The sequence below is a fragment of the Prosopis cineraria genome, unplaced genomic scaffold (assembly GCF_029017545.1).
Source record: "Prosopis cineraria cultivar Desert tree isolate PC_DT_omini unplaced genomic scaffold, ASM2901754v1 PC1276, whole genome shotgun sequence".
Lineage (NCBI taxonomy): Eukaryota > Viridiplantae > Streptophyta > Magnoliopsida > Fabales > Fabaceae > Prosopis > Prosopis cineraria.
Window position 1 is genome coordinate 1 of NW_026556601.1, and position 24,055 is coordinate 24,055.

The 24,055-nt window shown below is 35.5% G+C and overlaps 1 pseudogene; it reads right to left on the reverse strand.

The window, feature by feature from the left end:
- Window positions 1-73: 73 nt before the first annotated feature.
- Window positions 74-6,163, reverse strand: LOC129299737 (alpha,alpha-trehalose-phosphate synthase [UDP-forming] 1-like; annotated as a pseudogene).
- Window positions 6,164-24,055: the final 17,892 nt, after the last annotated feature.

A 24,055-nucleotide genomic window follows, 5' to 3' on the forward strand; every position in this document is an offset into this window, starting at 1 on the left:
GACAAATCATTAAGATGGTGAGAGCCACATCAAAGGATCATTGACAGGGAAGTGCAGTTTAAACAAAATAAACTGAAAGTGCAGAAATTTTACCAGTTACAGCATACAAAGCACATAGTTTATGAAACTCAAGAGAGCGATCCTGTAGACAGAACAAAAGCATCAGGTTATCAAGCATTGTCTTCAATGAGTCCCAGAACCACAAGTGCTGTTATATGGTAAAAGTGTCTAGTATCACAGACCAGTACTGATTAAAATTAAAAGATCATAACAACGAATAACCCCTCCACCATTAGTCATTCTAGGATTCATTCATTAATTTTGAGAGATAGAGGGGAGCAAGGGTTTCAAATTCTAAGGTAAAAACCAAAAAAGTGAAGCAAAATGGAACTATGTTATCAGTCCTACAATGACTGGTGACTATTCCACTTGGAAGATTTTATCATCTTTTTTGTCAATATTGGATGCTACACACATCTGTTAAAAGTGAATATCTTATACTCTAAAAAGTAATATATCCTTCCACCAAAAATAAGAGTTAAGAAGTATGAACTGAACCTGCAATATATGATTAAGAAGCTATCTAATGTTCTACAAAGCCAACTGCTTAATTGTGGTGTAGAAGTAGCTGACTCTGATATTGACAGTTAATAACATAGTTGTCAAGGAGAATTAGTTATTAATTAGAGTTCAACTGTTATGTAGCCATATAACAGAATAAGGAGGGAGAGATGAACAGTCATTAGCTCAGTGTTCTACTTGAAAGTCTATCTATTATCTATTCCCCAATCATTCTATTTTCCTTCTCTTCTATCCGTAATTCCTCATAGATTAAACTCGGAGATTGCCATAGAATTGCTAAACAGAAGTCATAATAATACAAATTATTACCATCATTGCTTTATTTATCAAAAACAGGCATTTCAAAGAATGTTCTATATAAAAAAAATCATATTGCTTTACTATGATTTCTAATTACTCAATTTTCACTTATTCTGCTAATAGAACACCTTCACACAAACCAGAAACTGATCTTAAATATTATCTGGCCATTTAAAATATGAAGATGGTTATCTTAGAAACTTTAGGACTCAACTAGGGCCGTTTTGAAACAACGTGACCTAACTAACTAAGCTGCATCCAGGTTCACGTCCTACATGACAAAAGTCCCGCAGAACATCTCATGTTTACCAAATTTCTTTAGTCTATTTGGAAAGATATTGAGGGAACCGAAATAATTTATTAAACTTGGTAAGAAGAAAATGCTTTTCTTCTTATTTGAAAAATGAAAATGATTTTCATGCAATTTAAACAAGAGGGGAATAAAAGATGAAGAAAACATAATAAAAATAGAGAATCAATCATAATGGTTTAGGCTGACAATGTCCTTTGTCAAGACAGATAATTGCACAATTTAAGATGCTTTCAAGTTTATAGTTAAATTATCTAAATTTTTGAAAGATTAATTATGCTGAAACAAGATAATATCAACTTCACTTCTAAATTGCATCCCTCCCAATCATTCTCCTCATCTCATCCATCTTAAATAAGTGTTGGTATAAATAGATATCAAGATAGAAGCTATAAAGTCACACGAATGAGGTAAATCAGATCATCCAACAAGATTTAAAGTAAAAGTTCGCAGAAACGAATGTCCTTACATGTGATCATGTGTAATTATTATAGTCATCTTTATCAGAGTATCAGTGTTAAGACTGCACCAGGGAAGTACAGGAACAGCAGTCAGTGTTCCAAATCTTCCATTAATGCGAACCAACAATTTCATGAACCTGGCTTGTAAGCTTTTGATCTGTGAAAGTGGAAGAAATAAGTTGACTATCAAAATTCTGAAGCATAAATAGCACCCTATACTTCAAAAGAGAAAAAGGGGCCAAAGAAAGGAGAGGAAAAAAGCAAACACTTGACAGGCCCATGAAACATGCTCCCTCAAAAAGCTACCAGAAGACAGACATCAGAAGATGTAAATATATTTAGAACTCAAGATCCACAACAAAAATGATTTGATAGTGCTTTGAAGAGAGTGGAATAAATCAATGTAAACCCAACGTTCCAGAAGTTCCCCCCCCCAAAATAGTCATGTCGCTCAGGAACAAAGAGAGAGCTAAAAAATGGGAGATTTCACCGAATCTACAGTAATATATTACAAATAATTGCCACTCATCAGAACCTCACTAGTGAGATTTATAGAGGTTTGTAAAAGGGAAAGACATAGGTAGCTAGCCTTACATACTTAACAAACTTTATCCAATCAAATCAAGATAATTGGATTTTAATGTATTAATGATATTAATAACAAGAGTTTGTTATAGAATATATAATCTATAAAAGATCCATATGTCTTGATTAATTAGAAACAAGCACCCAACCTTAAGTAATAAGTTTTTCCTTATGTAAAATATGCATGTATTCATACTTGTAAAATCCTAACATTTTGTTAGGAACAAATATCAGTATTTCATTCTTACAAGTCACACCACTAACTATGAATCTTCAATAAGAATGAATATTGTTGATACAATGAATCTTCATAAAATGAATTTATAATGCATGTTCCACGTGCTACAAAAAAGCAATATCAAAATACCATTTTCCTAGAACAGCAATCTTTAAATATATTTACATTCCACCACATTCAGTATTACATGCTTGCAAACAAATGAGTTGAAGTATAGCACCGTACTCATTTCAGTATGTGAATTTCAACTTTGTTTTCTGTTTCAAACTCATCAAAAAGGCGTGTTGACTTAATTCTAAAACAAAATTACAATTTCAATAGTTCAGGGCAGCATAGGAAAATACTCCATCTTCCAGTGCAAGAAGTGAAGAAACATCATAGCAGAAGCCTACTTTGAATAATGTTATACTTTAGAAGCCACAAGAACATGACAAAGTAATGTAAGTATCATACATTCAAGAACATCTGTTCTTGTTGGCACAGCAATTTGAACCAAAACTACTTTATCACGCCAATAGGCATTCTCTTCCAGAAATTTTTCAAATGCTAGAATTTTCTGAGGAATTCCCTTAATCATATCAAGGCGATCAACGCCTAACATTACCTGACATGTCAGAAAAATGCTAATTAATAAATCATGTCAAAGATATAAATCAAATACAAAAAATAGAAAAAAAATATAATCATATGTCATACCACTCATTTATAGGGGAAAAACCATAAATTAGAAAGTGGCTTTTCAGGAGAAAAATTACTGAAAGCCGCTGACACGAAGTAAAAGGTGCACCTTTCTGCCTCTAATCTTTCTTCGAATTCTTTGATGCTATCCTTAACTTGAGGAAGCTCAAGTGCACGTACGAATCGATCTGAGTCTATCCCAATTGGAAACTAACATTCAAGGGAAAAAGAAGCAAATAAGTGGTTCTATATTTAAATTCATCATTATATCATGTCAAAACTAAAGCTAAGTGTTAAATTTTCTCTTTTTCCTTTTCTTATTTTCCTTTTCACAGGTAAAGCTTGAAGTGAAAAGTTTAATACGTTATGTAAAATAACACGCATAGCAATGAGCACAATTGATTACTTACTGCAGTAACTCGAGTCAACCTCCCTTGATCCTCAACCCCTTTAGGTGTACCCTCAAGCCCAAGGATGCGAGTACAAGCGCTAACAAAGTGCCGTGCATAATCATAGGTGTGAAAACTGCTAGAAAAAAAATGCACTTGTGCATGTAAGAAACAAAAGAAAGGAAAGACAGAAAAATAACAATAATAAAACCACATACAGATTAATGGAAGGAAACTCTTAAAAATCATTAATGGGTAACCATAGGAGATGAAAGGGTTCAAGGTAAACAGAAGAAATGAAAACAAGAGAAAATGTCAAACAAAAACAATATGCATCATTTGCAAAGTTCATGGTTAATGAAAAGAAGGCAGAGCTTGATACAAAGCATTGTGATCTCTGAAATTCTCAAAGGGTCTCGTCATTTAAGTATGATAGGGAACCAAACAGAATGAGAGGAATGATAGTAATTATAAAAAAACCTTATGCCTAAATGGAGGAGCAAGCTGGAACTTACGCAACTAAATCAGCTGCAATAACAGAATGCAGGAGCTCTGATCTAGATGGCAGCATCCTATGAATTTCCGAAGATGGAAATGGTGTATGGAGAAACCAGCCAACTTTCATGTTTCTGTCATAATCCTTTAGGAATTTTGGAAGAAACATGAGATGGTAATCATGGCACCAAACAACATCACCCTCCTGATAATGCTTTTTCACAACATCAGCAAACATTTGATTTGCTTTCTTATACGCTTCAAACTGAGATTGGAAATTCTTTGTGGTGGCAAGGCGATCTTCTTGTGGAAGTCCAAGGTAATGTAGAAGGGGCCACAAGATGTTGTTGCAGTAACCATTATAATATTGATGAACAATCTCTTCATCAAGAAATACCGGAATGCACCTCTGCAATATAGGTTTCAAGCAAAAGAAGAATCTGAAAATTTATAAAAACCTTCACCGCAAATTCTGTATCATCTAATGATGAAAATACATAAATACATGACCGTGTATTGCATTTTGAAAATCTCATAATTTATTCAAGAGATATAAGACTTCGTACCTTTTCAGCCAAAGCTTAGCAAGCGTCTTCTGTCCAATCTCATCCGACACATTGACACCAGCCCAACCTATCCAAATTGCCTCAAACTCCTTGAGACCTTTGTCAATATATGCAGTCATGTTAGATAACTTTTTCTATATCAAGAGACCAAGTTTAGACCCAAGGGTAACGATCATGTTCTCTGAAACCCACTTTTCTAAACCAATAACGATATATCTATGATTAGAAAAACAACAGTATATCATATACAAATGTTTGAAAGGATATACAGCCCCTTAGAAATTTGATGTAACAAGAAAAGTATAAATGAAAGAAAAAATGAATGAATAGCAGCGTAATCAATACCAACCTAGAAGAGCAGTCACAAGACCACCAGCACTCATCTCCATGGACCACGAGCCTTCACTTGTCCTAACTGCGGAGACTGGCAGCCTGTTGGCCACCACCAAAAGTCGTTGTCTAAAAGGCCCCCCATGATTATAACCATTTGATTTGTTCAAATGAGAGACCTTGCTACTTAGCTCACTTTCTCTTAATACCCCTTCAGCGCGACTGGGAAAATAATGAGAATTATCGCAACCATTATACTTATTTCCAGCACTATGATCAATCCGAAAGCGAACCATTGAACATCTCAACAACTTCCTCCCCTGCATTTTGACAGGACGATTTATTATTATGAATACACAACCCAAAAAATTCTGGAACTTCTCCAATCTAGTTTGCTAATAACACAGAATATCAAAGTTGTTGATCTTGGTCAAAAGAAGTAGAATCATCAATTCACTATAAAATACATCATACGTGATTGTATGAATAGTGCGGCAGCGGGAAAGTATGTATTTATTCCAGAGAGGAACAAGAAAATTAAGCGCATAAAGAGGACAGAATATTCCTATGGCAAAGTATAAAATAGTTTACTTCCTGGGAAAAATAGAAAGCCCTTGAAATGTACCAATAGATAGAGAATGAAATTCACAGAAGTAGAGAGGAACGGGTTGGGCTCATTCCTTGGTTCTTCACTAAGGATATTGTCTTGCAAGCTTCACCTTCACATCCAAATACGAAGGGTACATCACCTTCCTTGGAAGTAGATATCAAAGATTGCAGAAAATCAAAGTCCAAGGGAGCGTTTAGTGCAGCGCACGATTCTAGAAGCACAGCCGATTCAGACGAAAATGATAGACACGTTGCATGAAAGAAAAGCATTGAAAGAGGTGGGAAAGCAAGAAGCTTACCAGAATACCAGTCAAACTCCGAGTCTGACTCAGAAGTCACCACCTTGAAAACAGGAGAGAAATCTGTGCAGAGTTGTCACAAGCTTCTGCTCCGATAAATCAAAGATCAGTGAAGCATTCCTTCCAACACAGCAAAAGTGGCATCCGCAGAAAAAGAGAGAAAGGTAGGGAGAGAATGGGAAACCCGCATATTGCGAGAAGCAGAGAAATTGGGGAGCAAGAGACGATTAGAAACAATACAATGAGTGATAAGGGGCGCTTGATGAGAAAACTGAAAAGGGAACATTAAAATTACACAGCCACACTTACAGGCAGAATCACGATCGAAAAGTAAGTAAAGAAAAAGGAACATTAAACTGAAACCCGCATATTGCTTGGTTGTCAGTGTATCACACACACACACACACACACACACACACATAAAGGGACAAAAATCCAACTCACGTATTACCAGCACAGTAAAATTCATTTTTGACGTAGAAATATTGTGTGTGTAGGTGTGTGTAGATTCTCTTAGTAAACAGGAAAGATGACAAATAAATAGTCTCGAAATAATTAAATGGTAAATAAACACCACAAAATGTGATAATTACCATGAAGATTTTAAAAACTTATTTAACATTTTTTTGCAAAATTATGTTTCTTTTTTTGTTTTGACTGACAATATTATGTTTCTAATCCTAAGCAAAATAATAGAAACTTGTTAATACATAAAGTGATATTATCAATATCAAAAGAAAAGTTATTAATATAGGAAGCATAGTTATTAATTTAATTATATAACTTTATCTCAGTAATTAACAAATTCAGTTTAAATATTAATAATATAATTGATCATAACTTTAATTTACTCATGTTTAGTCATGTGATAACAAACATGTTTTTTAAATTAACAATTTCAATTTAATGATTAACAACTTTAATTTAAATATTAACAATAGAGTTGATTATAACTTCAATTTAGTTATGCAGTTATAACTATGCTTCCTATATTAATAACTTTAATTTCAATATTAGTAGCTATGCTTTTTATTATTTTGTTTAAGGTTAAAAATATAATTTTATAAGAAATTATGTTAAATAAGTCCCCAAGAACTTTATAATAATTATCTCATATTGTGATAATATTTTATAATTTATCTATTTTTAAGGATTTATTTGTCATGTTTTCTTTAAAATATTTATTTAACCTATACATAATAAACCATACTATTATTTAGATACGGAGCACACTAAAATTCATTTTTAGCAGTCACTTGGACTTTGACAGAAATCAAATGAGGAATCAATTAAGCATCAGTATATATATATATATATATATATCATCGTCAATGAATCTCAATATCATCGACATATATGAGAAAGTATAATATAATGAATAGTTATGTACCTGAATAGTTGTCTAAATTTTATCATTTCTAGTTTGTTTTGTTTTTTTATTAAATAAATAAATTTGTTTAATATAATTAAGTAACCGGACCTCGCCTTGAGCAAACGTGTCGGTCGTAGTCAAGATCAACTGGTCAAGCACATCTTGACCCTGACTAAACACGAGACGCCTGAGGTAATAAATTTTGAGATAAAACATATATTATTTAACTTTTTAACACACACTGATAACAAATTTTGAAATAAATTAAGTTATCATCCAGAATTTAATTTGTAAATTGTTGTTTGAATTTTAATTCATGTAATGATAACATATCATGAGATAATAAATTATTTTTTATATTCTTTTTTCATACAAAGGAAGCAAAAAGCAAAGCAAAAAAAAAGCAATTATTTTTTTATATTCTTAATAGGTAATAAATTTTAAAATAATTTGAATGAAGATAAAATAAATTTTTATTGATACATTGTTCATTGCTTGTAGATATTTTTTTTATTTAAGAAAATTCTATTTGAAATAAGATTAAATATTAATGTGGACATTTTTTCCAACAGGATTATACACTCGTATGTTATTTATATGCACCAAAAAAATTAAAATAAAATAAGTTGTTATATTTTTAATATGTATGGTGTTGACACACTAAAATTTACATATCTTGATTTAATTGAATAAAATTATATTAAGTGTATAAGATTAACAATATACATCTTGCCCTGAAAAAATGTCCAACTAAAATATCCTTTCCAAGATTTATGGGATAAATAAAAAAAACAGGCAACGCACATTTTATTCAAGATTTTAAATAAAAAAAAACAATTTGCTTGATTTAGGTTTTTCTGGGGCCATGTTCATGCACATTTATCAAAATATTTGGGACAGATTTTCAAGCAAAACCTGATTATTGGAATGACAAATTCTCTTAACCACCGAAGAAGTCGTTGGAAAATCACCGGCAACGGCGGCACCAGTGTCCGGTGTCGGAGGTGCTGCCATTGCTAGCAACGAAAACGTTTGCTAAATTATTATTTAACTTAGAACTTGTAAATTTGACTGCTAAATTTAACTTGGACTTCTAAATATAAATGCTGTGTTTTCCCTCATTTTATATTATTTACTAACAACAGTAAAAGATAATTACTATTCATTAATTATTAAATAATAATTATAATATATAATTATATCTTCTTTTTAAGATAATATAATTTTTAATTCATAAACTTTCTCTCAATTGTTAACTTAGTTTTTAAATTTTAATTCAATACAACTCAATTTTTATAGTTTATTAAAGTAAAAAATTGTAGAGACTAACTTATACCAAGTCAAAAAATTATAAAATTGAATTATTTCAAGTCAAGAAAGTATAAATACTAAATTATCCTAATTTAAAATTCAAATTTCAAAGATTGAGTCAATAATTGAAGAAAAAATTCATGATTAAAAGTCATATTTTCCCTTTCTTTCTCCTGGAAATAAAGAAAAATTCCTTTCTCAATGCCAAGCCAACAGCAAGTCCGTTATTGGAAAAGACCAAAGAAAAACGTATAGAAAATGTGATTAATTACGTTTCAAGAAATCCTCCATGGCATGGCCAGCCCAAACAACTTAAAAATAGAAACTACAATTTTGTGGCAAAAGGAATTGAAGCTTCATGAAACGTCATATACATTCTCCAAAAGCCTCAAGTATCTTCAGTTTTACATCAACTCGCTGCTCCATTCTCTTTAATGGTGGCCATTCTATCTGAAAGGCCCAAAGCAATTCTATAAGATGTTCCAATCATCTTGCTGATGAGCGCACAAAAAGACAAACATAAAAAATGTATTAGCCAGGTACGAAAATGAAGATCAATATAGTAAAATATAAAATTTATAGTGATTTGGATTCTTCACAAACCATGAATAACAATAATATGGCATGTTTCTTTGATTGCATGTGGAACAAAGGGGAAAAGAGGTCCATCGAATTAAGTTGAATAATAAAAGTGTTAAACAAGTAATTAGCAAGCAACAAGAAAGGGGAAAGACATAATGCTCAACTTATAATGGCTCCAGACACACAAAAGAATATAAGATTGCATTTGGATTAGTAAATTTGGGTTGAAAATTTAGATTTGAAATCTCACATTTAAAATTTATAGATTCTAAATTTTTGATTTGAATAATATAAAAAATTTCAAGTTATAATATTAAAATCCTTTGTTTGGATCTAGGTAAAATTTTAAATTTCAAATTTCATGTTTGAATTTAAAAACAACTCAAACAACATCGATGGTCCAGTCCTAATTAAAGTTGGAGGTTTAGATGATCAACTTCCACTGATATCAAACCCTTGGCGCCTATTGAGATCGAACGGCATACTTCCACCGAGACCGTACAGTAGGCAACAATTGGGACCAAATGGTCAACTTCCATAGGGACCAAACCGCCGCCGCCGATTGGAATCAAAGTACAAGCAACAACCAAGATCAAACCATTAACTTCTATAGAGACCTAATTGTAGGCGCTAATTGAGACAAGATTGTCGGTGTTGACCAGGACAAGACCATAGGTGCAGAGTAGGATTAGACAGTCACTTGTGACCAGGATCGAACAGCTGGATCCTACCGTGATCGAGTTCAATGACTTTGACCAAGACTAGACCAATAACCTCTACCAAGACCTGACTACTAACGATGATCGAAATAGGGCTATTAATTATTTTCTGCCTGCACTCCAGTCCCAATTGACGTTAGTGATTTGGTCCCAGTAAAGGTCGATCATCTGGTCCCAATCATCTCCTGTAGTATAATCTTAATGGAAGTCTATCATTTGATCTCAATAGGCATCGGCAATTCAGTCTAGGTGGAAATCACAAGTTCAATCTTGTTAGCACCTGCAATTCAGTCCTGATAGAAGTTGGACATCCTATCCCCATTGGTGTCGGTCATTCAGTCCTAGTCGTCGCCAACAATTTAGTCCTATTCGGTGTAGCCGATGGGCCAATCAAATTATAAAAAGATTGATGTAAGATTTGACATAATAGGAGTTTAGAATGACAACAACCCATTCTAAATTAATTACAGTCCATTTGGGCTTTAACAAACTAAAAAAGCATATAAAATGAACATAATTGTATGCATTAATCTTTCATCAATAAGATTCCATTTAAAGGTTTTAATAATAACTAATTCTAAATTAATAACAGTCTATTCGGGATTTAATAATCTAAAAAAGCAACAGTCCATTAGATCTGTGCTTTTAATCATCAACTACAAGCATATATACAGGTTTTAACAACAATTCATTCTAAATTAATAACACTCCATTTAAGCTTTAACAAGCTAGAAAAATAGATAAGATGGGCTTAATTATATGTGTTAGTCCTTTATCAATAAGTGTATATTTATGTTTTCACAATAATTCATTCAAAATTAACAACAATCTATTTTAATTTTTACAAGTTAAAAAAATTAATAGGATGAGCTTCATTGTACTTGCTAATCCTTCATTAACAAGTATTGATTCAGGTTTTAATAACAACCAATTTGTGATTAACAATAACACATTCAAATTTTTAACAAATAAAATGCATTAAATTTTAAAACTCTTAATTTTTAATTGTCCATGTCAAATTAACGAGTAACATTTGTAAAATAACAAGTTCCATTTAGGAATGAATAACACACTGTTATGTTATTGTAACATCCTAAAAATTTTAAGACTCAAATTTATAAAAAAAAACAAAAATAAAATAAAATATCTATAATTAAATTAAAATTTAGAATAATTTAATAGAGGCCCAGAGTTTGAATTTTACTAAGCAAAAGTTTGGTTTTATTTGATTTTTAACTATGGGAAAAATTACCAAAGTTGACCCGGGCTTTTGTGCAATAATAAAAAATGTTGGGCCCTTTCTTGTAATTTTCCCCAAAGTTTTTGACCAGCATTTTAAGGAGCAAACTGATGCAGAAACGCAGAGAAAATGAGAAAGGAAGCAAACGCACAAACGGGAGAGAGAGAGAGAGGAAGAAGAGAAGAGAAAGGGAGGGAGTTAGGCTTGGATCTAGGAGTCTTTGCGACCGTTGCGAGCTCGGCTACACGATAGGTAAACTCCCTACTTCAATCCTCTTCTCTTTCTCTTGATTTTCTTCAATTTTTGGAAGAGGAAATTTTTGGATTTTGATCCCAAAGGCTTTATTCTTGTAAGCTTTTGTTTCTTTGGATTCTAGGGAGCATGTTTTGAGTTTCTATATAGTGATCTAATGTTTTGAGTGAATAATTGGATGAAAAGAGGTGTTTTGGGCACAAAATAAACCTTGAGAAATTGGGTTTTTGCTCCTCAATGGTTTAAGCCTATTGATTTAGTTATAATTTTGCTATTTGAGCCCAATAAGATTTAAATTAAGGTTTGGTTTTCATTATAAGGGCTAATGGTGAAAGTTGGTGGCACTAAGTAAAGGTTTTTAATTGATTAAAAAAATTATATAAATTGAAAATTAGCCTAGTGATGGCTAATAAATGGTTTTGGTGGTTAAGTGATACTATGTGAATGGTTGGTTTAATATATGGACCATTAGGGTGGATTATGACTCATTGACCTAAGTTGTGTGGTATAAGTTATAGTCTTCATTAATACTATTTGTCATGATAAGTGATGTGGATCACTTATATGTTGTAGAAAATTGTTGGTGGAACTTATTGAGAAGTAAGGAACAAGCCGAGCCCTATTTTGTACAAGGGGAACCCTTTTAGTACCAAAGGGTTGAGGTAACAGGGGAATTTATATTTCTTATTACTTTGTTTTAGCTATTTTTGAATAAATATTACTAGTTATCATGCATTACATGTTTTAAAAGATTAAATGTGCTTTATAAGGGGTTATGGGGTACTACTTTGATTATAGTGCAAATATGTTTTCTAATTGTTTAATAACAATGTTTTTATGGAAATGAGATTTATAAATATTATACTACTTTAGAGTGTTGAATGGTCAATACTCAGGAAAGGTAGACAAGAGTAAAAGGCATGATCTCGGTGGGAGTTCACCAATGAGAAGGTGTGGATTTTTGATATTCTATGGCACACTGTCAGTACTCAGTGTTGTCTTACGTATTGTGGGCTCAGTGCACTAAAGTGGTTAGTGTATTGAGTGTTCGACACCTCTCAGTGGGGGAGGGAATCCGACATATGAAGTGTGAGGTTGAGTGCCTAGGCCAAGGTAGCCCTCACATGGAGAGTAAGTCGGGCTGGCTCTGGGAGGGAGTTAGCTTTGACTGCTCAGGATTCACGTCGAAGGGGCATAGGCGGTTCGGTGGATTAGATCATGCCTTAGATTATGTTTTGTGCCTGTGGAGGTACAAGTAGGTATAAGGTTTACCTGCGAGTTAAAGAGTGCCAGGGGGCATTCTGTTGGTCATGAAAGGCCATACCGGCCTAGGTCATGCATTCATGCATTTTAAATGGCTAAATTATATACTATGTTGAATTTATTATTCATTTATTTAATTATGGCTTACTTTGTAATAATCAATATAGATTTCACTGTTACTGAGACTGTGGTTGTCTCACCCCTTTCTTTTCAATATTCTAGGTCCAGGCGAAGGATCCAGTGGTGGACGGGGAAAAGAGCAAAGCTAGGGGTTTGCTTGTGATTTGTAAAGAACTGCAACCCCTTTCTTTTGAGCAAATATATTGTAATGTATTTAAGATTAGGGTGCCAGTAGGATATGATTATGTGTGTGTGTGTGAATATGTGTGGATTGTGTGCTTGTGTATGAATTTTTGTCTGTTTGCAGACTTGTGGCTAGGAAACTTGGTTATGGTGTGTGGTTTTGATGGATTTACTTAGTAGACCAAGTTTCTATTACAAGCAGATCTTTATTTTGATATATATGTGATTTTATAAGCAAATGCAAAGTGGTTGCATTGCAAATGGTGTGCTATGGGAAAACATACAGCTTGGATAGAGAGAGTGGGTGCGTGGGCCCCACAAGGAGCTCTGAGCCAAGTGAAAATGTTTAGCATATGTATTTATATAAATACATGGTATTTGGATTGATTTGTGACCACTCTTGTATGATTTGTGCATTTTGGGGGTTTAGGGTCCATTTTAGGAAATGGCACCCGGGTGGTCAAATTTTGATGTATGGGGGTTTTCCATCATTTGAATGTTCTATCAAGTGTTTTTAATCTTATTTGACGTGTCCAAAGTGTTTCCACAGGTTTGTGACCATTAGGATGGGATTTGGACAATTTTGAAAATGGTTTTTACCAAAAAGCTGCACTTTTGCATCCGGGTGTCCAAATCTTAATCCGACCGTTGGATTTCTCTAAAATTTGGGTCACAAGTAAAACCTTTTATAAGCTTCGTGTGGGCTTTGGAATCACGTCGATCGGATATCGGACGGAGAAACGACGCACTCCGGAATTTGGTCTGGAGGTGCTGTCATGACAGCATTAAATTGCTGTCATGACAGCTACAGTGTTGATTTTGTAACCTGCACAAAATTCAATCCGTCCGTTGGATCTTTTCAAAATTTAGTATGCTAATAGTATTCTTTAAAAGTGACATGTGGGCTTTGGAATCACTCCGATCGGAGGTCAGATGATGAAATGGTGCACTCCGGAAGTTGGTCCGGAAGTGCTGTCATGACAGCTTTTTAGCTGTCATGACAGCAAAAATAGTCAATCTTTTAACATGTCTAATTTTTAATCCGACCGTTGGATCTTTTTGAAATTTGGTACACTTATAGTACCCTTTGAATGTGACGTGTGAGCTTTAAAATCACTTCAATCGGAGGTCGAATGACGGAACACCGCCTCCTGGAAGTTGGCCCAGGAGGGCTGTCATGACAGCAATAAATTACTGTCATGACAGCATCTTTTTATTCCATTTTCGTCTAACTTGCTTCCGTGCGCTATAGGTAGAACCTATAATTATTTTTAAGGTTTTAAATGATTTATTTCTTAAGTTGGTTAGAGGATCAACTCCTTAACCACACTTAGTTTGTTTGAATTATGTGATTTTTGGATAACACTCAAGGCAAGTGTTACATTTGGTATCAGTTTTAGGTTTATGATTCCTTTTTCCTACTTGGCACCTTAAATACATTACTTTTATGCTCTTTCCCTTCTACCACTAACCTGGACTAATATGGTTTTTCTTTCTCTGGCTTGTTCCTTTAGGAGGGGAGAAAGGTCCGTACGCTTGTGGCCGTACACCTTTCAGTTCTAATATGGCTCGAAGGGGAAGGGGTAGATCGAGGAATGAGGAACGACCACCACCTCTACCTCCTCCGCCTCCACCTCCGCCTCCACCTCCACCACCACCACAGGGGACAGATGCAGTCATGGCTAGGCTGCTTGAAGTTATGGTGGATATACAGCAAAATCTTAGAAGTCATACTGTTCCAGATCAGCATGTTGACCTAAGTGCTGGGCAGGGATCTTCTAGTACTATGGGAGCTCATGCACCAGTTGTTAATAATCGAGAGGATGACATATCTGAACCTTGGAAGGAATTCTCTCGCTCTAATCCGACTACATATGATGGTAGTATGCTTGATGGGAAAGCTGAGGAGTGGTTGGATCGGATGGAGCAGTTATTTACTGTTGTGAGGTGTACATCTGAGCAGAAGGTTATCTTGGCTACGATGCAGCTTGTTGGTGAAGCCAAGCATTGGTGGGATTCTGTTAAGCCCACAGATGGAAGATCTATGTCTTGGGATGAATTTAAAGAAAGATTTTATGATTTTCACTTTCCGCCAGCTTTCAGAGATGAGAAAGAGGCAGAGTTTCATGCATTTCAGCAGGGGGACTTAGACGAGGAGACTTTTATAAGAAAATTCAATCAGCTGTCTAAGTTCTCAACATATCTGAAGGCTTCTAATGATAGCAAGTGGAAAGCAAAGAGGTTATTAGAAAAGATGAGGCCAGAATACCGCCAGCAGCTATCTTTGTTAGGCGAGGCGACATATGATGAGATGTGCAATCGTCTGAGGATTGCCGCTCGTCGAGGCCGAGACACAGAGAGTAGCCGGAGTAGGGATACACGAGGTCGATTTTCTTTTGGGTTGGCTCCTACTGGTGGTGTATCCAAGAGAATGGGTTTTAGCTCTGGTTCTTCTTCTAGTGGCTCCTTTAGAATCGGGTCTTCTTCTGCTTCTGGTAATCGAAATTTAAATAGGGGTTCAAGATTTCAAGGTAATCGGGGTGGTAATATGAGATCTGGGGGTTCTCGTTTCTCTGGGAATGCTCCAGCACGTTCTTCACAGACCAGTCAAGCCCCAATTCTAAGCACAGCGAGGTCACCTTGCAATAGATGTGGTAGGGTTCATTTTGGTCGCTGCTTTGCTTGTTACAAGTGTGGAAAGTTAGGCCATTTGATCCGTGACTGCCCTGATTTACATGAGAGCTCGGACCGGAGGAACGTGATTCCTGGTAGAGTGTATACAGTATCTCAGGAGGAGGCTAGGAAGTCATCGAATCTAATCACTGGTATGGTTTCTATCTGTGGCCTCGATTTAGAAGCTTTGTTTGATTGTGGTGCGACGCATTCTTTTATTTCTGCCGAGCGCTTAGATAGAATGGCTATGCCTGTTGACCAGTTGCCCCATGATATAGAAGTTTCCTCTACTTCTGGTTTGGTTGGTCGATCCAGTGTGGTGTGTAGGACTAAGATGACTTTTAATGGGCGATCGACTTGGGTGAATATGATCAAATTACCTATGCAAGGGATTGATTTAATTATTGGTATGGATTGGTTGACAGCTTATGGTGCTGTCTTAGATTGTGTGGCTAAGACAGTGACTTTGGTAGAAGTACCGGAGGTGATCAAAGAATACCCTGGTCATTCTTGTTTTCTTTCTTCTTTACAAGTTGAAAGGTTGATTGAGCAGGGATGTGAGGCTTACGTGGTAGTGCTCGCTACCCAAGGGTCTGAGACAGGTATAGTGGATGAAATTGAGGTTGTTAGGGAGTTCCCAGAGGTGTTTTCTGAGGATGTATCAGGATTACCTCCAGAACGTGAGGTTGAATTCTCAATTGACCTGGTACCGGGGACTCAGCCAATTTCAAAGGCTCCCTATAGAATGGCTCCTTCAGAGTTAGCTGAGTTGAAGAAGCAACTTGAGGAGCTGTTAGATAAGGGATTTATTAGACCTAGTGTTTCTCCTTGGGGATCTCCTGTCTTATTTGTGAAGAAGAAGGATGGTAGTTTAAGATTGTGTATCGATTACAGGCAGTTGAATAAGGTTACGGTGAAGAACAAGTACCCACTGCCTCGCATCGATGATCTCTTAGATCAGTTGGTTGGTGCCACGATTTTCTCTAAAATTGATTTACGTTCAGGGTACCATCAGCTAAGAGTTAGTGAGAAGGATGTGGCAAAGACTGCTTTCAGGACTCGATATGGTCATTATGAGTTTTTGGTTATGCCATTCGGGCTGACTAATGCGCCTGCGGTTTTCATGGACTATATGAACCGCATTTTTCGACCTTTCTTGGATCAGTTTGTGGTAGTTTTTATTGACGATATACTGATCTACTCTAAAGATGAGGAGCAGCATGCCAGACACTTGAGGACTGTCCTAAGGTTTCTGCGAGATCATAAGCTATATGCCAAGCTCAGTAAGTGCGAGTTTTGGATGAGAGAGGTTAGGTTCTTGGGACATATCGTGTCGGCAAATGGTATTGCAGTTGATCCATATAAAGTTGAAGCAGTCATGCAATGGGAGAGACCAAAATCGATAACTGAGATCCGTAGTTTTCTGGGATTAGCAGGTTACTACCGGCGTTTTATCAAAGGTTTCTCTCAGATTTCTATGCCTTTGACTAGACTCACAAGGAAGGATAGGCCATTTATCTGGGATGATAAGTGCGAGACAGCTTTTCTTGAGTTGAAAGAAAGGTTAACAACAGCTCCAGTATTGGTGATTTCGGATCCTCAAAAGCCCTATGATGTGTATACTGATGCCTCTCATAAGGGTCTTGGTTGTGTTCTAATGCAAGATGAGAGAGCAGTGGCATATGCATCTAGACAACTTAGACCGCATGAGGAGAATTATCCAACACATGATCTCGAGTTGGCTGCGGTGGTCTTTGCGTTAAAGATCTGGCGTCATTATCTTTATGGAACAGAGTTCAGGGTCATGAGCGACCATAAAAGTCTCAAGTACCTGGTGGATCAAAAAGAGCTGAATATGAGACAGAGACGTTGGATGGAGTTTCTTAAAGATTATAATTTTGAATTTAAGTATCATCCGGGGAAAGCAAATGTGGTAGCAGATGCTCTTAGTCGCAAGACCTTACATGTAGCCTATTTAATGGTTCGGGAGCATAGATTGATGGAATCTTTGGTTGAAATTTTTTTGGGTATGACTAAGTTCTCTTTGAATGGTCTTAATACTATGGTTATTTCTAATGAATTTTGGAAAGAGATACGAGATGCTCAGCTTCAAGATCCGATTTTGTCAAAAATAAGTCAAGACATCGAGAATGGTGAGATAATGGACTATTGGTTTAGTGATGATGGGTATGTGGTTTTCAAGGATAGGGTGTGTATTCCTAACAATGAGTCTATTCGGAAGAAATTGTTGGATGAGGCACATCGAAGTAGCTACACCCTTCATCCCGGTGCTACTAAGATGTATCATGACATGCAGCGTCATTGGTGGTGGCCAGGCATGAAAAAGGATGTCACAGAGTATGTTAGTAAGTGTTTGACCTGTCAGAAGGTCAAAATAGAGCACCAAAAGCCATCGGGGTTATTACAGCCTTTGGAGATTCCTAAATGGAAATGGGAGAGTATTTCAATGGATTTTGTATCTGGTTTGCCGAGGACCCAGGCTAGTTTTGACTCTATCTGGGTAATTGTAGATCGTTTGACTAAGTCAGCACATTTCTTACCGGTCAAGACCACCTATACGGTTGATAGGTATGCTGAGATCTACATTAAGGAGATTGTGCGACTACATGGGGTACCGAGGGATATTGTTTCAGACCGTGATCCTCGGTTTACATCGAATTTATGGCAAGCTATGCAAAGGGCTATGGGTACAGATCTGAAATTTAGTACGTCTTATCATCCACAAACGGATGGACAAACTGAGCGGACGATCCAGACATTAGAGGATATGTTGAGGTCATGTGCCCTAGAGCTTCAGGGAAGCTGGGATAAGCATTTACCTCTGGCAGAGTTTGCTTATAATAACAGTTATCATGCCAGTATTCAAATGGCTCCTTATGAAGCATTGTATGGAAGACGATGCAGATCGCCTCTTTGTTGGTATGAGTTGAGTGAGAGGACAATGATGGGACCGGATGTGGTAGATGAGACCACAGAGAAAATCAAATTGATCCAACAAAAACTTCTTACAGCACAGAGTAGACAGAAAAGTTATGCAGATAATCGTCGTAAGGACTTGTCTTTTGAGATTGGGGATCATGTCTTCCTCAAAGTTTCCCCATTGACAGGCGTTGGACGCTCAATTCGGGCTAAAAAGTTATCTCCTCGATATATGGGTCCTTTTGAGGTTTTGAAGAAAGTTGGGCCGGTGGCTTATCAGTTGGCATTACCGCCTCAGTTAGCGGGTCTACACAACGTGTTTCATGTGTCACAATTGAAGAAGTACCAGCCAGACCCGTCGCATGTGATAGAACCTGAGGAGGTTGAAATTCAAGAGAATTTAACCTACCGGACTGAACCAGATCGTATTGTGGATGCTAAGGATAAGCAACTCAGAAATAAAACAATCCGGTTGGTAAAAGTGATTTGGAAAGGGACAGCTCCGGGAGATGCAACCTGGGAGACTGAGGATCAAATGAGGAAGGAATATCCACAGTTGTTTCCCTAGGTATGTTTATCTCTTTGGTTCATGTATTAGCTTGGATTTTGGGGACAAAATCCTTTTTAAAGGAGGGGAGAATGTAACATCCTAAAAATTTTAAGACTCAAATTTATTTAAAAAAAAAACAAAAATAAAATAAAATATCTATAATTAAATTAAAATTTAGAATAATTTAATAGAGGCCCAGAGTTCGAATTTTACTAAGCAAAAGTTTGGTTTTATTTGATTTTTAACTATGGGAAAAATTACCAAAGTTGACCCGGGCTTTTGTGCAATAATAAAAAATGTTGGGCCCTTTCTTGTAATTTTCCCCAAAGTTTTTGACCAGCATTTTAAGGAGCAAACTGATGCAGAAACGCAGAGAAAATGAGAAAGGAAGCAAACGCACAAACGGGAGAGAGAGAGAGAGGAAGAAGAGAAGAGAAAGGGAGGGAGTTAGGCTTGGATCTAGGAGTCTTTGCGACCGTTGCGAGCTCGGCTACACGATAGGTAAACTCCCTACTTCAATCCTCTTCTCTTTCTCTTGATTTTCTTCAATTTTTGGAAGAGGAAATTTTTGGATTTTGATCCCAAAGGCTTTATTCTTGTAAGCTTTTGTTTCTTTGGATTCTAGGGAGCATGTTTTGAGTTTCTATATAGTGATCTAATGTTTTGAGTGAATAATTGGATGAAAAGAGGTGTTTTGGGCACAAAATAAACCTTGAGAAATTGGGTTTTTGCTCCTCAATGGTTTAAGCCTATTGATTTAGTTATAATTTTGCTATTTGAGCCCAATAAGATTTAAATTAAGGTTTGGTTTTCATTATAAGGGCTAATGGTGAAAGTTGGTGGCACTAAGTAAAGGTTTTTAATTGATTAAAAAAATTATATAAATTGAAAATTAGCCTAGTGATGGCTAATAAATGGTTTTGGTGGTTAAGTGATACTATGTGAATGGTTGGTTTAATATATGGACCATTAGGGTGGATTATGACTCATTGACCTAAGTTGTGTGGTATAAGTTATAGTCTTCATTAATACTATTTGTCATGATAAGTGATGTGGATCACTTATATGTTGTAGAAAATTGTTGGTGGAACTTATTGAGAAGTAAGGAACAAGCCGAGCCCTATTTTGTACAAGGGGAACCCTTTTAGTACCAAAGGGTTGAGGTAACAGGGGAATTTATATTTCTTATTACTTTGTTTTAGCTATTTTTGAATAAATATTACTAGTTATCATGCATTACATGTTTTAAAAGATTAAATGTGCTTTATAAGGGGTTATGGGGTACTACTTTGATTATAGTGCAAATATGTTTTCTAATTGTTTAATAACAATGTTTTTATGGAAATGAGATTTATAAATATTATACTACTTTAGAGTGTTGAATGGTCAATACTCAGGAAAGGTAGACAAGAGTAAAAGGCATGATCTCGGTGGGAGTTCACCAATGAGAAGGTGTGGATTTTTGATATTCTATGGCACACTGTCAGTACTCAGTGTTGTCTTACGTATTGTGGGCTCAGTGCACTAAAGTGGTTAGTGTATTGAGTGTTCGACACCTCTCAGTGGGGGAGGGAATCCGACATATGAAGTGTGAGGTTGAGTGCCTAGGCCAAGGTAGCCCTCACATGGAGAGTAAGTCGGGCTGGCTCTGGGAGGGAGTTAGCTTTGACTGCTCAGGATTCACGTCGAAGGGGCATAGGCGGTTCGGTGGATTAGATCATGCCTTAGATTATGTTTTGTGCCTGTGGAGGTACAAGTAGGTATAAGGTTTACCTGCGAGTTAAAGAGTGCCAGGGGGCATTCTGTTGGTCATGAAAGGCCATACCGGCCTAGGTCATGCATTCATGCATTTTAAATGGCTAAATTATATACTATGTTGAATTTATTATTCATTTATTTAATTATGGCTTACTTTGTAATAATCAATATAGATTTCACTGTTACTGAGACTGTGGTTGTCTCACCCCTTTCTTTTCAATATTCTAGGTCCAGGCGAAGGATCCAGTGGTGGACGGGGAAAAGAGCAAAGCTAGGGGTTTGCTTGTGATTTGTAAAGAACTGCAACCCCTTTCTTTTGAGCAAATATATTGTAATGTATTTAAGATTAGGGTGCCAGTAGGATATGATTATGTGTGTGTGTGTGAATATGTGTGGATTGTGTGCTTGTGTATGAATTTTTGTCTGTTTGCAGACTTGTGGCTAGGAAACTTGGTTATGGTGTGTGGTTTTGATGGATTTACTTAGTAGACCAAGTTTCTATTACAAGCAGATCTTTATTTTGATATATATGTGATTTTATAAGCAAATGCAAAGTGGTTGCATTGCAAATGGTGTGCTATGGGAAAACATACAGCTTGGATAGAGAGAGTGGGTGCGTGGGCCCCACAAGGAGCTCTGAGCCAAGTGAAAATGTTTAGCATATGTATTTATATAAATACATGGTATTTGGATTGATTTGTGACCACTCTTGTATGATTTGTGCATTTTGGGGGTTTAGGGTCCATTTTAGGAAATGGCACCCGGGTGGTCAAATTTTGATGTATGGGGGTTTTCCATCATTTGAATGTTCTATCAAGTGTTTTTAATCTTATTTGACGTGTCCAAAGTGTTTCCACAGGTTTGTGACCATTAGGATGGGATTTGGACAATTTTGAAAATGGTTTTTACCAAAAAGCTGCACTTTTGCATCCGGGTGTCCAAATCTTAATCCGACCGTTGGATTTCTCTAAAATTTGGGTCACAAGTAAAACCTTTTATAAGCTTCGTGTGGGCTTTGGAATCACGTCGATCGGATATCGGACGGAGAAACGACGCACTCCGGAATTTGGTCTGGAGGTGCTGTCATGACAGCATTAAATTGCTGTCATGACAGCTACAGTGTTGATTTTGTAACCTGCACAAAATTCAATCCGTCCGTTGGATCTTTTCAAAATTTAGTATGCTAATAGTATTCTTTAAAAGTGACATGTGGGCTTTGGAATCACTCCGATCGGAGGTCAGATGATGAAATGGTGCACTCCGGAAGTTGGTCCGGAAGTGCTGTCATGACAGCTTTTTAGCTGTCATGACAGCAAAAATAGTCAATCTTTTAACATGTCTAATTTTTAATCCGACCGTTGGATCTTTTTGAAATTTGGTACACTTATAGTACCCTTTGAATGTGACGTGTGAGCTTTAAAATCACTTCAATCGGAGGTCGAATGACGGAACACCGCCTCCTGGAAGTTGGCCCAGGAGGGCTGTCATGACAGCAATAAATTACTGTCATGACAGCATCTTTTTATTCCATTTTCGTCTAACTTGCTTCCGTGCGCTATAGGTAGAACCTATAATTATTTTTAAGGTTTTAAATGATTTATTTCTTAAGTTGGTTAGAGGATCAACTCCTTAACCACACTTAGTTTGTTTGAATTATGTGATTTTTGGATAACACTCAAGGCAAGTGTTACAGTTATAATATGGGAATGGTTAAAAGCTTGGTTTATTACTTATATATATATATATATATATTGCTATATATAATTAAAGGGTACCAAGTCTTTTAGGTGGCTAGGGGTCATGGGATCAAATTCTCTTTTGGCCACCTAAACCAATTATTTTTTGAATAAAAATATCATTGACATCGAAGCTTCAATGACTGGCTTTTAGCAATAGGGGCTCTTGTGACCTCACCGCTGGCAGGGGTTCGATGGTGGTTTGATAATCAGCACTTGTAATAATGGGGGGTTTCTTTTTTAAAATTTAAGAGGCAATTTGGCCTTTTAACCTCACAAATTAATATCAATCAAGAACCAAGAGGTTGTATTGCAATTTTGGAGTCAATTGGTCCTTAACTAATGTTAATTTACTACTGAGGTTCTTGGTTGCTATTTTCCCTTTTTCCCTCAGAAAGAAAAGGAAGATGAATACATGCAACCAAATCCTCTCAGTGGAGAAATTTTCAATGTCCCTCAACAACCAAATCTAATCGATTCAAATGGTCAAAATTCAATCAATACACACATCACATAGCTATTAAAAATCTATGTGAACAATTTACTTTCTAATAATAAAAAGATAAAGCATAATATTTGGCCTCTATAGTTTCATTAAATTTTATTTTTAGTCCTTGTAGCTTTTTTTTCAAGTGTTTTCATTTCTTATAGTTTTAGAAAGATTGGGTGACATTTATTTTTTAGGTCTTATAGTTTCATTTTTTTCAATATTTTTAAAATAATAAATGTTATCCAATTTTTTGAAATTATAGGGACTGAAAACACTGAAAAAAAAAAACTATAGGAATTAAAAGTAAAACCCAGTGAAACTATAAGGATAAAAAATTATGCTTTTCCTAATAAAAATATATATTTTTTGAAATATCTTTTATGAATAAAAATAAGTAAGATTAAGTCAGATTTTGAATAAATAAGCTTAGCCTATTTATATAAATAGACTTAATTATAAATTTAAGTATGGTCTTTTTGTTAAAGAGATTAGACTAAAATTTAAATAAGACAGGTTGTATGTCCCTACAGGCAAGGCCAACCTTATTTAACAAAAAAGTTGATTAAATTAAAATAAGTAAATAAGCTTTGGAAGACCTGTCATGTTTAAATTTTGACAGGATCTGTTTTAACAACAAAAATCATACTTAAATTTATAATTAGGCTTACTTTTATAAATAGGCTAAGTTGTTTACTCAAAATTTGACTGAAACCTGGCATATTTTTTCCTATACATGATATCTCAATATATATATATATATATATTACTGTTTAATAACAAATTCTCCACCTGAATGGACCAAATTTAATTGTTGAGGGATGTAGAGAATTTGCCCGCCGAGAAGATCGAGATCCATGAATACACTTTTGGAAACCAATTAGCTTATCCAGAAAAATATTAAATATTGTATATTTTGCATCTGTTTATTTAAGATTAACAATTAAATTATTTTTAGATAGTTCAAAGATTTTATAAAAATATTTATATTATAAAAAATATTATTTTTTATTTTATTGTAATAATA